This window comes from Chenopodium quinoa, unplaced genomic scaffold, assembly GCF_001683475.1.
Source record: "Chenopodium quinoa cultivar QQ74 unplaced genomic scaffold, ASM168347v1, whole genome shotgun sequence".
Classification (NCBI taxonomy): Eukaryota; Viridiplantae; Streptophyta; class Magnoliopsida; order Caryophyllales; family Amaranthaceae; genus Chenopodium; species Chenopodium quinoa.
In genome coordinates, this window is record NW_018745137.1 from 145,302 (window position 1) to 161,256 (window position 15,955).

A 15,955-nucleotide genomic window follows, 5' to 3' on the forward strand; every position below is an offset into this window, starting at 1 on the left:
GGCCAGAGCAGGCGGCTTCTTGTTGAGCAACTCTTGAATCTCTCCCTTGAAGCCCCTCATGAAGGTCATGAGTTCGTTTCTTGTAATGGGAGCAGACCCATCAGCCGGCTGCTGTTGAACAGGCGGTGCGCCGGCTGGATCACTGAGTCCAGTTTGAAGATCTTCCCGTTCTCTCCTTTCGGTATGACGGGTGCGTCGGGCCCTTAGGGTCCCGGCTGAAGCTGTGTGAGCTTCAACTTCAAATTCTTCCTCAGTATCATGGTCCGACTGAACTTGAGGGTCGTCCAGGGGACGCCTCTCTTCAGGAGTCGGTACAGACGTGGATGCCATCTCAGAAGTACTCTCCCCACAGACAGCGCCAAAATGTTTCGGGGTTTTCTAATGTCCTGCGGGAGAGTTACAATTCTGAGACTGGAACCGGACGCCTGTACCTGCAAAACAAACGGATGCTCCGGACAATTGGAGATCCGCCTCCAACGGTCAAGTTAGTACTTGATTAAGGAGTAGTTAATGCGGAAATAAAAGTAATTGGGTCTCTCTAGGTGAGAGTGTTAAATGTGCGTAATCTTCCTTGATGAGGATTAATGGGCATATTTATATGCCTTGGGATGCGTGCCAGTACTAGGTTTAGGTTAAACCTAAGGCTGACTGGGCCTCCCACAATGATTGGGCCTTGTTGGCCGGTTTTCCCATTTGGCATGGGTGGACACGTGTCACATTGCAATTGGTCCAAGGAGGACGAATCTCTTGATGACACGTGGCAGGCTCCTATTGACCTACATGAAGGACACGTGGCGAAACCTGGCTGGCCCACGTGTCGGATGCTGATTGGTGGATAAAAATCCCCTAATCATTAAGATTTCTTTATTTTCTGGTATTTTAGTTGAGTTAGAATTCCTAAGCTGTTAGGAAGTATCTTAATTAGTTTCTTACTTGGAGACCAAGCTAAGGGAAGTTTCCTACTTCTAATAGGTTTATGCTTTGAGCCCAAGGTCTATGCTTGGAGCCCAAGGTCTATGCTTGGAGCCCAAGTTTTATGCATTATTGTAGCTTATAAATAGAGGTTGGTCGTGGCCTTTCTTCAACACACAACTAGAAAATTCAATACAAGTTTTATAACTTTGTTTTTCTTAATTGCTTACAAACTTTTGCTAGTTTTCAATTCAAGGAGTTGTTTTGATAATTAGAATGTTCAATACTTAGTTCTACGAGTAGTCTAAGTTTTGTTCATTAAAATACTTATTTCTAGGAGTAGTCCAAGTAATTTGAGTAGTCTTGAATTCGTTCTAGGAGTGGTCGAATTACAAGTCATATCCGGTTCGTTGTTCTTCAAATTATTCGAATTTCTTATCAAGTTCGAATAATTGGTTCGAATTGTGATATTTAGATTCTTTATTGGTTTAAAGGATTTAAATCCACATCAGTACACGTTTGGTGTGTCATCAATACAAATGGGACATGTTTTATGCCCTTTGTTCTTGTACTCGGACAAGTTACCATATGCGGGAAAATCATTGATGGTCCACATAAGGGTTGCACGCAATAGAAACTTCTCGTTCTTATAGGAATCAAAAATGAAAAATACTTCGTCCCACATCTTTCTCAAATCATCAATAAGGGGCTCAAGGTAAACATTAATGTCATTTCAAGGTTACCTTTGCCTCATTATCAAAAGTGAAAGCATTATGTATTTTCATTTCATGCACAACCACGGAAGCAAGTTGTAGATCACTAAAAGTACCGGCCATGTGCTATGTTTGGTACTAAGAGTGCCAAATGGATTCATACCGTCCATACACAACCCAAGCCTTAAATTTCTAACTTCATCACCAAATGCCCTAAACTTCGTATCGATGTTCCTCCATTGTGGAGAGTTAGCTGGATGCTTCAACAAACCGTTTTTCTTTTTTCCCTGTACATGCCATCTCAAGTTCTTAGCATCTTTTGGTATTGAAAATAGACGCTTTAACCTTGGAATAATGGGAAGATACCACAACAGCTTGGTAGGAGGTCCCTTCATACCAGCATTGCAGCTTGTTCGCTTGTAACACGACTTATCGCAACGTGGACTCTCCTCCAACTCTTCATATTCATTTCGATACAGAACACAATCATTAGGACATGCATGTATTTTCTTACACTCCAAACCAAATGGACACATGAGTTTCTCTACATAATAGTAGGAATTAGGAAGTTCATTCCTATCTGGAAACATATCACATAACGCAGTCAACAAAGAAGTAAAACTAGTGTCGCTCCAATTATGCTTTGACTTAATGTTAAAAAGTGTTAGCACGACTGAGAGTTTTGTGTATTTTTTAGACCTAGGATACAAAGGATTTTTGGCAGCCTCTGATAATGACTCAAATACATCAAATTGATCACCAAATTCACATTCATCATCACGCATCATCTAATCTAAGTGATCATCACCACCATCCTCGATCTCATCCCCCTCCTCATCCCCATTTCCACCATCATTACTCTCATATTCCTCTTCCACATAAATCTCGGTACTTTTATCATACGTCTCATTCCCAACAACATTCTCTCTATACGATCCCTTTTCACTGCGTCAAACCCACACATGATATTGAGGCCTTAACCCATGACATTGTACATGATCCATGATGGTATCAACACTATCGACCATTGCGACATTCTTTTAATTGACACAAGGAAAATAAAGGTAATTGTTACCCGTTCTGAGCTGATATTGTGAAGCACTCTTGCAAAACTGTTGAACCCCATTAAAGAATTCTAATTATCACGTCTACCATACATCCAACCGCGATCCATTGACGTTTTAAATAGCCTTTAAACATACCAACACATTACAAATAATTTATAAATGTAACATATATTATGTCAATCAAAGTACATAACATATATATCATTCATATTGCGTAAAAATGAATGCTCCCAAAAGGTCCTTATCACTCCAACCTGACCCATCCTTAAACGTCTAATCTCACTATTGAATGTATGTCAAATTTTCAATATTAAGGAAAATCAGGCAGCATTTCCAACCAGTTCTCCAATTACACAATGTAGGTAACTACTTACCTACATATGCACCCAAAGAACATGGTGAGAAAATGATAAGTCGGGATATTATTACTTAAAATCGATTAAAAGACATACATACGGTACCTAAGTGAGATTAAACGTCCAAGAAGAGTCCCAACCGCAGCTAATTATTTCATTATGGAATAAAAAATTAAAGTAACAATTAACATTATGGAATAAACAAACAATTAGTACATGTGGAAGTAAAATTTATCAAGAACTCACCCTAATTTGAGAGTGAGAAAGAGAAGGAATGTGGGGTGAGAGAGAGAGAGAGAGGTAAGGTGGTTCCTTTGAATAAGTTAGGGCAGGGAGAAAGAGAGGTGTGATGGTGGGACAAAAAACAACCACTCACAAACACCACCAGCCACCCATAAACACCACAAGCAACCCAACGAAGACCAGCAGCAGCCCACCACAAGCAGCAGCCCACGAACAGCAGCAACAACCCACGCACAACAGCTGCAACCTGAACCCAGAAACCCACAAAAAAAAAAAGAAAAGGGAGTGTAGGGAGTGTTGGTGGTGCTGGTGGAGGAGTACGCCGGAGTTTGAGAGTGGAAAGGGAGTTAATTGAAGCAGCAGGGTTGTGACAGAGAGGAGTGGATGAACGCGAGAGCAAGAGCTTGAAATTTTGGCTAAAAAATTTGACTAAGGTTTGATGTATATGTCCCGCTTTTTTTTTTTAAAAAAAATAGGCAAGCGGTTTGAACTGCTTCCCTTTACATTTATGGAAGCAGTTTAACCCAAACCGCTTGCCATTACATATCTGACTTATTTTTGGGTGGGTTTTTCAAAGCAAATTTTAAAAACCGCTTGCCATTTGGGGCTTCCCATTTAGTTTTTTAATTTCTACTAGTGATGGTAATCAATTAACTAAATTGAGTTCTTATACATTAACCATATTCCCCCATGAAGGCCATTAGGTTCAATAAACTTAAATTCATCAAAACCTAATAATTTTGAAACTTGGCTAACACAATTTCCATCACTCTTTTTTTCTAGAATAATAAAAACGCTTGGTTTATGAGCAACAATTACATCCCATGCATGTGGGATAAAATCATTTTAGTGGCCCCCACTCACATTCGACATAACTATCTTCAGATCTAAATTAGGATAAGAAGGAACATGATTACTGTTGCAAACTAAAGGGTCAAATTTATCCTATTCCTTCCATTTGCTGCTTTGATCCATCAAGACCACATCGTGCAGCTGCAATGGTATCACCATCGAGTCTAGGTGCCAAATTGTGTTTGTTGTCTTCCAAAAGTTCACTTTGATTTGTAATCCCACCACCCCTTTTTATGCTGAAAATTTCCATAAGATGATCTGGATTTTTGAGGTCTCCCTCTCAATTTTCCGACGAGAGAGGGATTATTTAAGGGTTTAGAGGTGGTCGTGTTCAATGTAGTTTGGCCATGCATTTTGTTGCTAGTACCAGGAACGAAGATTATGAGGTTTCGGCATAGGTTGTGTAGGTATTGATTATTGATTGTGGAAAATATTGGTGATTTGCAGTACAGTGTTGTACATCTGTAGGGAATATTTCAAGCATCCTACACTTGAGCCCCACTGTGATCATACACTTAAGCATGGTGGCATCCAAAGGGATGGAAGCTAGAGTAAAAGAGTCGCCAACAAGTTTTAGGAACTTGTAAACCGTTCACAAGGTGAAGATTACACCTCTTAACGATCCAGGAGATTGTTAACTCCAATAGGTCTGGAACCATGACTGGAAGTTCGGGGATGAAGTTACAAATACAACCTAAAAGAGGTTGAATCCGCCCTAAAAATAGGCCTCTACTTTATTCTTCTTGTATTCATGTGCACAACCTGACTAACATACAATTAATAGGTTAACCCTAAAACTGTTTAATCTATGTTGGTTGAATATTAATGCACAAGCAAACCTATTATTGGCAATCACTTGAATTATAATCATATTAGCCTAAACAAGATTATTAATTATCTTATACAGCGTGATTACAAGTACAAATTCCCTTTAAACATGTATAAAAGGCGTGATCAAACAATAACAATATATAACAATCATTATCATAATAATAATATTCATAATAACATTCACAATAAAGCATAATAATATTAGCAAGATTCTAGGCATGATTAATAACAAACCCTACCATGTTACTAAACATTAAAATCAAAGCTTAAGCCCTAACATGATACTAACATAATAGAAGGAAAAAAAAGGAAGCATCATAGAAACATACATGATATTAGAAATTTTAGTTATTACCCTAAACATGATACTATGAATCATAAAGACATCCTGACATGATACTAGGAATAAAATAATCAAAGCATGATTTCTATATCAAAATAATAACAATTAAGTTACTTACTTGGATGCCTTGTATCTCTTTCTAATAACAAAATACACGCATTAGTAAATTCAAGGAAAATAATAAACAATTAAATTAAATAATTGAAATAGGGATTTGGGACCAACCCTCCGAAATTATCAACCTTTCACGTCTAGGGCGAAGGCAACTTCGAACTTGGCTATGTGTGTCTAGAACTAATGTATGAGGAATTTTGTGAGAGGGAAGGTTTAGAAAAAGAATAGAGAGAGAGAAAGCTTTTAGCTTTTAGAAAGAGAATAGAGAGAGACGATGGTTGTGAATAATGAAAAAAGGGGAGATACGACCCCTATTTATAGAAAAAACCTCTCGAAATCAAATCAAGTCATATTCGGAATAAAATACCTCTAGTCGCCAACGACAGACGACAGTAGCAGCGCCAGGCGATAGTTGTCAGCGTTCGGCAACAGCTTTGTCGTCTTGCGCTAAGTCAAAATTAAAACGCGCTTTGTACGTAGAATCATCTTCTTAATACGATTAAGCAGCCAATTTCGCGCTAAGCAGATTAAAATCATATTTGTACTAAATCACATATTTTATTCAAAATAAAACTCATTAAAATATAAGTATCAATCCTAATCCCATTAGGATTAAAAAGAACCTTCTAGACATTTCTAGAAGATTAATATCAATCCTAATAAATTTAGGAATAATAATTAATTGGCTCTCCTATAGATCATTGGGCCACATGTAACATCATTTTGGGCCAAATCTAATTTAATCCATAACTTCCTCTTTATTCATCAGAGTTGGGCTTATAATATATCGTTGGGAAGCTCTTTTCGAGCCCAATCCAACTACACTATTATTGGACCCTTATCATGGACCAAACAAAATTAGACTGTATATTTTCATAAATAGAGTAAAAGAAGAAACATTTTTGAAAACAAAAAGAGAGTTATTTTAATAAAAACATCTACATCACTAGAATTTTCACACTTTCACTTCGTTCGATAATCAAATGACGTGAGAGGTATTCATCACTGGGTTTGGTTTTGGAAAAACACATTTGGGTGTCTATAGAAGCCCCCACTTTGACTGAGTTTGGAGAAACGCGAGTTTCGAAAACAAAAGTCAAAGTAGCGATAGGCACGGAGAATGATTCAGAATGTTTTGCGATCCTAAATTATTCTTGTAACGCCGATACCTACAAACTAGAATTAGTTAAACAGATAAGAGAGTTAAGAAACACGTATCTTGCACCGTTTAGCACACGCCTCTGAAATAACCGATTTCGTTGCTGCTTTTCTTGGGGACGACCTCTATAGTGCCTCATGAATGCCATCTGAAGGTAACAGTGCCTCACTATCTATATTTGCTTGTGACAATCCTCCATAGTGCCTTGGGAACATCGTCGAAGGTGACTATGCCTCGCCATCTTCAATGTTATGGCATTACCTCGCCACGGCTGTGCCTCTCCACTATAAACAATCTCCACTCTGCTTCGGGACATCGACGAAGGTGACCGTGCTTCACCATCTTCAGGGTTTGTGAAAATACCTCGTCACGATTGTGCCTCGCTGCTATAGACAATCTCCACTCTGCTTCGGGACATCGTCGAAGAGCGCTACTTCTAGCTATCTTCAATTTCATAGTATAGTGATAATCTTCGGAGGAAAATTATAGAAGACCATCGCTTGTTGATCCTTTGTGCTTCGCTTGAATATTTGTTGCTATTCCTGTACCTCGGCACATTTTGTGAATGATCTGGTACATTGGCGCTTTAAAAGGAATGGTGTCCTTCGAACAAGTGTATTATTCTAATAGTGGGTTCAAAATTATTATAAAGCTAATATATTAAGTAAGGTCAAGTGATCGGAAGCCTAGGTGGAGGCCGCTTCCGATCAATAATATTAATGTATAATTAATATTGCAGGTTAATCTTGACTGAACTCTTCGGGTCACACCCAAGCAATTAACAAAGCAACTCGACGAATTAATTCGGAAGAAATTAATGGGTCGTCTGAGTATTAAATATTTAGACGTCGGAAATTCGAGCTTAGAGCGTCGAAACCGAGCGTCGGAAGTCGAGTAAAAAATAGTATATGACGAGACACACAAAATTATAATAAATCGACAATATTCCCAAAATACCCCTATCATCGGAATGCCCCGAACATTCGAATGCTAGGGGCATAATATGTTAGCACAGGTGGCTAGCATGCGCACCATGTCGAGCCAAGGGTGGCTGGCTGGTGCGTGCTAGCGCACCATGCATAGCAGCAGCTAGCATCCGCAAGCACACCAAGGCAGCAGCTGCTAGCACCCCGCACATGGTGTGCGCGGCATGCTAGCAGCAGCCCGCACTTGGAGTGCGTGGCTTGCTAGCGACAACAGTAACCCGCAACTCCAAGTGCGAGGGCTGGGCTTCGGCTGGGCCTAAGGCACGGGTAGTAGGGCCGAAGTAAATGGGAAGCAAATGGGAAGCAAGTGGGTGAGGAACATGTAGCACAATGAGAGTATGGAGTGGGGAGCAAGTATGGTCCTCTACTCTCCAAGTGGTACTCACTTCCCTTTACATGTATTAGTGACACTTGTAGATTTATTATTAGTTTGCTTATTTATTTTAATTTAGTTTTAAAATAAATTGTGGAATTTCATGCTCCCAAATTGATGGGATAGAAATTCCCACTCTCCCTCTTGCCTATTAATACGCATCTTGGGTTTTTGGGAAGAGTGCTTGAGTAGGAGTTCAATAAAGCATTGCATTAGCAAAAACTCTTAAACTCACATAATACTCGGGTTTTGGTCAGACCTCGCTAACCTCAAGGTAACGGACCTAAAAGTTGGTAGTTGTTTTTGCGGATGGATATCCGTCGGAGGCTCTCGTATTTTCGGGGATAAGCTTCTCAAGTAAGAGCCAAATTTGTGGGGCGAAGCACGCGACTAAGGTAAATTTTATATTTTGCCCTTTTGTGTTTATTTATGCATTAGTGATATTTTTTATTGCGTGCATGATCCTTGGCTCGGGTTTTTTCCGCGGTGAGTGGGACTCACCAAACCCCAACAGTAGTATCGGAGCCCCTCTCGTTTATTTTTAATTATCATATTTTTTCAAGGTATTTTTTATGGCTTAATTTTTCTGGTTTTAAGTTGCTAATTAGATTAGTAGCTCGTATTATCCATTTTAACCTCGTACTAAACAGACTTAAGCTCCCGAACCCTGATTTCGACCAAAAAATAGTGAATTTTGGGTGGAAAAGGCGTTATGGAAATGGTTTTACCCTATTAGGACTCGGTTTTTAGCCAAAAAACGACCATAAATGCATTTTTCGAGGGGTTTTTTGTTTTTACGAAAAATTTTAAGTCTTTCTAACCTAGATAATTAATTGCATATTTATGGTGGTTATGTAATTGGTTCAATACATATTTTATATGCAATTTTAAACCTCTTTAGGCATGATTACTTTGTGGTAATTTGTGTTTGAAAGCTTGGTTTTATTTTTCACATAATTGCAAATTAATTGCATTAAGTGTGAAATTTTTGTTTTGAGGCTTCTAAAGTGCTAAAGATTCAATCTTTAATTGTGATAAGTGATTGAAACTTTAAAACCTACTAAATTCCATGAATTTTATGTTGAACTTTGTTGTTTTAATCATTTTTGGTTGATTGGAAACATAAAGTTTCAAACTTTGTGATAGAAATTTGTTTATCTTCATATTGGATGATATAATTTTTCAAGGATTCACAAATGTTAGTAGTTGGATGTTTTCATTTTAACATTAAAGTTCATATTTTTCCAACTCTCTTTTACTTTGTCAAAATCTCAAGATTAATTTAAATTGATTAAATTAATCATGAGAAATTGACTTATTCATTTTTATTGCATCAAGCTAAACCAATTTGATTAAAGAATGGTTCTTGGGAATTATTTTGGTTGAATGCACCTTGATAAATTTTATTTAAGTTAGACTTGTTTAAATTTTCAATTTTTTGCTCATTGAATTAGTTCTAAAATTAATTTAGAATTAATAATATGTCACGCAAAATTGGGATCAAAATCCCGAGGCTATGGCACGCAAAACGAGGCAAAACCCCCTTATGCAGCCCGCATGTGGCTGCTAAGAGGGGTACTCGTGTGTGCGTGCAGCCATGGGCGTGGCTAGTGCACCCAACAGAAGCATCACATGGATGTGCGTGTGTGCGTGCACAGAAGCAGCACATGGCTGCGTGCGTGTGTGCTTGCACAGCAGCAGCATGTAGCTGTGTGCGTGCGTGTGTGTGTGTGTATTTGTAGCGCAGCACATATCTGCTATTGTGTGGCTATGGTGCGGCAGTGGTGCACGAGCATTTGGTGCGTGGGTTTGGTGCTTGGTGCGATGAGGCAAGCAACCTTAGTGCGTGTGCCTCACACCAGGCAACCGGTAGCAACACTACAAGGTGTAAGCCTTGCTAGTGCTACGGGGGGTGGTCGAGGCACTTGCACCAAGCTGCATTGTCCGAGTTACTAGATGACTTTGGTTTTCATATGGGATGCACCACTTGAGTGCAGTTGGTTTTGTGCTTGCTTGTTTGCTGTTTTATTTATTTTAATTAATTTTGATTATTTTAATTAAAATTTTTTAAGGCTAGGCCTCGGTTTTTAAGCGGAATTGACAAAATTTATTTTGACAAATTTTGGGTTCTACCGACTTAATTAATTGGATTAATTAAGATGGATGCGGAATTTAGTGGGAGCTTCAATTATTAATTACGTCAATTACATAATCGGTCAAACAACTTTGACTAGTTTTAATTAGGCGTGTTAATCGGATTAACCACCTAGATTAGTTACTAGTGCACACTTGTTTAATGCCTTATTACTTCTTTATTGTTGTAAAATGCATGGGCCATTCACATATAGTGAATGGATGAATGGAATGAATATTCTCTCACAGGTATATAAAAATGGCAACTAGAGGGACCCGATTAGGATAGAAAATACGGACTGCGTGCCGTGATATATTTTTGTAAATATAAATATGGTCTGCGTACCGTTGAGTATTTTTGTACCTTAATATTTAGATTAGTCCTAATCGTAGTTACTAGTATTGCATAAATATGGTCAAGTCTTGAAGACGGAGGTTCTTGGAAGACAAAACCATGAAGTTGCAAAAGAAGACCTTTTGAAGACTTGAAGAATTCAAGGGGTCATGCTAGTTGCCAATATGCATCAAAATGCTTTAATCTTTACATATTCATGATTATTTATATATGAATTATATGTTAGATGCATGTTTAAGGATTTCACATGTTGTGATGATTAATTAAGTTCACTTAAATCAACCAACATAGAAACCCTAGGTCCCTAAATATTTAGTAAAATTGCCATTCCAAAACAACACTTATTGACCTATTGAGAGTAGTGATGGGCTACGCCAAAGCGAGGCATCACTACCTCTCCCTAGACTCATAAGGAATACCGGGTATGCAAGTTGGTTTTGGTTATACTCAACGATATGAGTGATGGAGTCCTAACATGTCGTGGAAAAGTGAATAAATTGTTGAGAGAGCATTAGATGAGACAATTTATTCAACCAAGAGTGGCTTAGAGCCATTAGCAAAGCGTTGCTTACCTTGGGAGATTGAGTGCTAAGACAAGCCAAAGCATGGTTAGCCACTCATTGTTTCCCTGGATCTTGGAATCGCCTTATTTTCACAAAATGTGGACAATTTTATGTGTAAATAAGACGTTAAATAAGTATTGAAATGTGCATGAATTAAATTTAATCTTATTTAAAGTATTTTGAATGATTTTTCATTTCAAATTCTTTCAATTGTAGAATCATGTCTTCAAACAACCAATTTTCATTACGCTCAATTGTCGATAAGGAGAAGTTGAGTGGGACCAATTTCCTTGATTGGCAAAGGAATTTGCGCATCGTTCTTATGCAAGAACAGAAAGAGTATGTCCTTGATGAGGAAATGCCCGATGCTCCCAATGAGGAGGTGAATCAGGCTGCCCTTAACCGATGGCAAGTAGCCGATTGGGATGTCAAATGCGTTATGCTAGCCACTATGTCTCTTGAACTTCAGAAAACCTTCTTCCAGATGAAATCGGCCTATGAGATCATTTCCAAGTTACAGAATATGTTTCAAGAGCAGGCTCGAACCGAAAGGTTTGAAACCCTGATAGAGGAATAAACAAGTCGTTAATTGCTTATCCCAAAATCAAACACTATTTATAAAATCCTAAACCAACCTAAAACGAGTATAGGTAAGTATAGGGTCGAACCTAAAGGAGTTAGTTGGTGTTCTCTTTAGCCTAAATCAAGCTATTTCGGAGATTGAAGTGAAAAAATGGTTGGTGTTATGATAGCAAAACTAGACTAATCAAGTAATTCAATAAGCTAAATGCTAGGGATATTGGTTGCACATGCTAATTCAATAATCGTGCTAATCGACAATTTCTTCGTTTGATTCAAGCATTGCAAAGGAAAAACAATAGTAGCAATCAAGAGAGTTCAAGAGCTATCTCCTAGAGGTCAAACTAAGGGTCACTATGAATGGCTAATCAAGGAAATTCACAATTGAACTCAATCAATTAAAGCAATTCTCAAATTGATAGATCATGTCATTAAGAAATGCAATGCAATCTAGATTAATCTTATAGGTTGATCATTCCTAGTCTAATTAATCACATGCAAAACTATGTCAACCAATTTAATTGCAACAACAATTCAATCAATCAAAGATCATCAACTAGCACAAATTATCAATCAAGCATGCTTCCCCTTCTCCCTAGCAACTAATCTACTCACTAATCATGGTGTAACTCAAGAACAAATCACTAGAATTAGCATTGATCATCATTCTAAATCAAAATCAAGAGAAAGTAATATCAACTACAATATCCTATTCAAATCCAAGCAATTCTAACAATCAAAGATGAAACTAAATCAATCAAGTAAGAGATGAATTAGAAGAAGAAAATCTTACTAACATTAATGATTGAAAATGAAGGAATCCAAGCACAAATGATCCAATGTTGAAAAAAAAATTCAAACACTAGTAGAAAAAGATAAAAACGCACCGACAAATGCGCACCGGTTATTGAAAACCGGTGCCAAAAATAAAGCCTAGACCACAAAAATAAAAGCAGGTTTAATAGGGCACCGGTAACCGGTGCCTTTTTTCCAAAATTCCCTAAAATTAGAACACGCTCTCTCTCCTCACTCTTTCCTCTCTATCTCTAACTCTCTTGTTCTGTCTCCTCTGTTTCCTCTCTCCTCTCAAACTCTCCGTCTCCTCTCTTTTCTCGCTCCACCGCAGCCACCACCAGCGCAACCCTCAACTCTCTCCATCCTAGCTTCCCACCGTAGTCACCACCAGCGCAACCCTCCTCTCTCTCCATCCTAGTTTCTTGCCACCACCACCGCAGTCGTCTCTAATGGCGTAAGCCCTTAAAAAACTAGGAGAACGATGCCTAGATCTCTAATGGCGACACTGCTCCTCACAAGGTTTAACCCTCCTTTGTTTTGTTAATTTTGTATAATTTAGGTTAGGGTTTCGATTTCGTTGAGTTTTTGGGTTTTGATTTTGGATTTTATGATTCGGTTGTTGTTTTTCAGTTTGAATTATTATGTAATGTTTGATTTTGTCCCTCTTGTTATGATAATTATTGTAATTTGTATGTATGGGAAGTGAATTCGAATGAATGGGAAGTGAAAGAACTCTTGATTCGAATTTTCAACTATGAATTTGATGAATCATCAATCGGAATGTACAAACCCTAATATTAGAAATGATGATGATGACGATTCAGGTAAATAATTTATTATGCATTATTCATGTTTCTCATAAGAATCATTTTTTTTCCTGTTTTGTGAATTTTTCCTGTAATTTAATTAATCTCCATTGATAAACCTAGTAGTTTATTGATAATTATAATTTGTAGAGTAATTTAGACGAATATTTTGGAAATTTGACCTCAAAAATGAGTAAATTAGATAAATTTCTAGCAATGTGTAAAGTAATTTAGATGAATGTTCAAAAAACTGATTACTGTATATTAGATGAATTCTGGTGATTCCTGGAGTAATTTTAATGAATTTTCTTGTAATTTGACCCCAAAACACAGTTAAGATTAAATTGTTGGTAATTTGTGGAGTAGTTTAGATGAATTATGTGATTATTTGATCACAATCTAATTGATATTATTATAGATGAAGTAAAAGTAAGATGTTGAGATCAAAGAGAAGCAGAACCGAGGGAACTTCGTTGTGTGATTTGTGGTGTGATTTGTGGTAGGTGTATGGGTTGTACATTTGTGATGAGACAGATGATGATGTTTGCATCTTGGAAAGTGGTGTTGCTTGAGTGAAGTTGCAGGTGTTGAATGCTTCTTTTGTTATGAATATGTAGAGATTATACTGGTTCTTGTGCTTGAAAACTGCAGAGAAATAAAGCTCTTTAGGAACATGTGAATCGGATTATAGTATGCTGGTGTACTTGATGGAGACTCGTCTTTCCGTAAATAGACCCATAAACCTGATTATTTTAGGTTTATAGCCTTTTTTTGCCACTACTATTAATTAATCCACTTGTACATAGAAAAGTACCATGCCTCCCTATGCCTTTAATCTTAATGATGCCATTTTCTAGGTTAAAGGATTCCTAGAATATACTTGAGGAACATTCCTTTTTTACCCAGCTGCTTCCTTGTCTTTAGCATTTAGACCTTATAGTCAGATTGTATGTGTTTCTGCTTAATTCAATTGTGAAGGTGGATCATTCTTGTTTTGGCTATTATTTAAATAAAAATATTTTCTTTTGTTTTTCACTATTTGGTGTTAGAGAGGAGAAGCTAACAATATAATTGCCTTTGTATACCTTCTTTCCAACCAGAAGTGGATTTCCTTGCAGGGAATATATTGATAAGGACACGACATCAAGTCTTGCTACCTGAGCTATAATTTGTGTGCATCTTATTCTATAATGTAATATGATGATGATTTTAACAACTAATGTCTTTTCCCATTTAATAGGGGCCAGGTACGTTGCATCTCCATGTCGATCTAAGAAGTAATCATTATGTCGGTCAGTAACTTAATTCTTTTCCTCTTTTATCATTTTTTTTATTCTGTCATGTGCATAGCCATTTTTTGTTCTATGAGATATTTCTTAATTATAGATTGTGATGGTCCTATCCTCCAGAGTCCAGGCCACTATCTTTTGGGGGATTATCTAGCTATCAGACTACATATGTTTTATTATTCTCTAGTTCATTCTAATAGGTTTTATCTTCTTTTCTTTTGATATATACCGATTGACAATATTTTCAAGAGCTTATATTACTATAATTTTACTTGTATTCGAATTCAAACTGTAGAATTTAGTGCAATTTTGGTATTTTCTGAAAAATGTTGGTATTTGCAACTTTCCTTTGTTAATGTATTCTTCCTTCTCTGATTTCACTATCTAGTAATAGAGTACTTGTCAGAGTGCCCTGAATTCTTACTTTAAATCAATAGTACTTTGATCACTGCTATTCTCTTCATAGCCTACATGTAATTTTTTGATATAATGATCAATTTGTAATTGCATTCTTAGTGCAGCAGGTTTGTTTTTATCAACAGTTTGATTGTAGGGAGTGGATTAGAAAGGCATTGGCTACCATCTTTTTTTGGGCAGCCTATGAAATGCTACGATCCAGCAAGGTAGCAGAGGATTGGAGACAAGCTATAATAAGGTGGTGGTGTGTACTGCTTTAGACCAGACAACAATGAAGAGCATTATATCCGCACAGCAAGGGCTGAGAACTGCCCATGACTTGGTGTTCTGTTTCTGTGCTGTTCCTTCTGTAATATTACAGTTTTTTTTTTTTTTTTGTTTGGACCAAAATTGTAATATTAATGGCTTTTAGCCTTTTATTAATGAAAATATGTAAGTTTATATATATGATAGTGTTTATATATCAATTTAAGTGAAAAAATGCAAAAAAAAAAAAAAAAAAAAAAAAAAAAAAAAAAAAAAAAAATTTGGGTCATTTTTGGCACCGGTTTTGAACAAGAACCGGTGCAAAACACCCTGTTTTTGGCACCGGTTTTGAACCGGTGCCAAAAATCCCAATTTTTGGCATCCCTCAAATACCCAACGATTCAAAACCGGTGCCACAGAGGGGTTTTGAACCGGTGCCATTTTACATTTTTCTACTAGTGAAATCCAAGAACTTCTCTCTAACTTTTCTCTAATATCTCTCTCTAGAATTAAGCTAATGAAAATTATCTAAAAATTAAGTTCAAAAAGGAATTACAAGTGTATTTATAGGCAAAGAAGAAAAACGAGACTCCCGCGCCCTCTCCAATAAACCTCGTGCCCGCGGAAAAATGGGTATGGAACCCATTAAAAATTCCGCGGGCTTCTTGGGCAACACCCGCGCCCGCAGGTCTTCTATCCCACGCCCGCGGCAAGACCGCGGCGAATCCCCTGCTCCCAAAGGATGATCAGAGGGCCGCGGTCTCTCTGGTAAGAGCGGGCTCTCCAATCTTCCCGCGCCCGCAGCAAGCCCGCGACCAGACCG

At 37.6% G+C, this 15,955-nt stretch overlaps 1 long non-coding RNA gene across 3 annotated transcripts; it reads left to right on the forward strand.

Annotated features, from left to right (window-relative positions):
* The first annotated feature begins 12,524 nt into the window (after window positions 1-12,524).
* Window positions 12,525-15,305, forward strand: LOC110710107. Of its 3 annotated transcripts, none has more exons than XR_002509125.1 (3): window positions 12,525-13,198; window positions 14,421-14,472; window positions 14,986-15,302. It is a non-coding gene; the product is annotated as an uncharacterized LOC110710107 (long non-coding RNA). The 3 variants fall into 3 exon arrangements; XR_002509123.1 differs by having other exon boundaries at window positions 12,526-13,198; window positions 14,991-15,301; XR_002509124.1 differs by having other exon boundaries at window positions 12,532-12,893; window positions 13,078-13,198; window positions 14,421-15,305.
* The last annotated feature ends 650 nt before the right edge of the window (window positions 15,306-15,955 follow it).